A 1,404-nucleotide genomic window follows, 5' to 3' on the forward strand; every position below is an offset into this window, starting at 1 on the left:
GTCTAGTAGTTCCCATTGATTTAGCTTGGAAAGCGGGGAGAATGGCGCTAGGCTTACCGCACCGTGACGTCACTGCTGGAAAATGGCAGGAGGGAGGGGCTACTAGATTTGGGTGAAAATGGCCGCTCCCAGACTCAGTAATTGTCACAAAAATTATTATTCTTTTTTTTTTTTAAATGATTCAAGCTAAATTTATTAAATCACCTTGGACGTATTATTTTTAGGTATTAATAATGATCCATTGATTATTTCTTGCTGATCGGACTTCTCCTTTAAAATATAATTAAATGTGAATGTTCATTTTATGGACACTAATGTTCCATTGATTTGCTTTGTTTAGTTTTTGCCGAATTGACTATTAGAGAATCCCACTTGTAGCATGTTGGATATTGTCCATCATCTGCATAGAAAGTTATGGCCATTGATTAAATGGGTAGATTAAAGAGTTGTAAGCTGTGGCCGCAACACGTCTGTCATTACGAAGGCAGCCAGGCGGTCCATGTGGCACTCAACATTCCCTTTCTGTAGACATGAGCAGCTGTCTCTGCAGGACACTGTCCATTGAGGTAGAACTGCCAATTCTGGAAGCTTCCAGAACAAAAAGGCATTCCATTTTCTATAGAAGTAGGTACAACTTTTATCTCACACTCACATGTCAAAACAAATGAAATAGTGAAAGCAGGAACAGGGAACAAAAAAAAATGAATTTCACACATATTCCTAACAGGCAAAGCTTTCAGTTGAGTCTTTGTTGTAACAGTGTTTTAATGTCGCTAATGTTGATTTGGATGGGGGTTGGAGGTTGCGTGACTGAGACGGTTTTGTTTTATATTATAGCACCGATACATGTGTGAACTTACACATGGTTATTTGGTAACATTGAGCGATTGCTGCCCAATTTAATTGTGTGGCAACCACACTGTATTATTCATGACCTGGCACTTTTTAACTTAGTAATTACCAGCTGCTGGGTCTCAGTGGGACTCCAGGGGTTGTGTCAATAACAGCTTTCTCACTAAATTCTGGAGGAGTTCCTTTATAGATCGATCCCCTCATTTGTTTTTTAATGCATAAACTCTTTTGATTCATTATTGTGAACAGAACATTTCAAATCTAAACTCATCCTCACTGCTTTTTTGAATATTTTCAATGAAACGTTTCCTTTTACAAAAAGCCATTTTTATATTTTACCAACCAAATAATCCATTTAAATAAGACAGAAATGCAGCTTATAAAATTTAAAAATATGTATATAAGTTTTTTAACTTTATCTTGATTTTTATTGATTCTCAGGGAGGTATCATTTACACAAACTTAGGCCTCTGAAACACAACATTGAGATCTAAAAATAAACTAACTTCCCTTTGTATTTCCTGTTTGAACCAGTGGTAATTAAAGGAATAG

The sequence above is a fragment of the Cyprinodon variegatus genome, unplaced genomic scaffold (genome assembly GCF_000732505.1).
Source record: "Cyprinodon variegatus isolate N-32 unplaced genomic scaffold, C_variegatus-1.0 Scaffold1904, whole genome shotgun sequence".
NCBI lineage: Eukaryota > Metazoa > Chordata > Actinopteri > Cyprinodontiformes > Cyprinodontidae > Cyprinodon > Cyprinodon variegatus.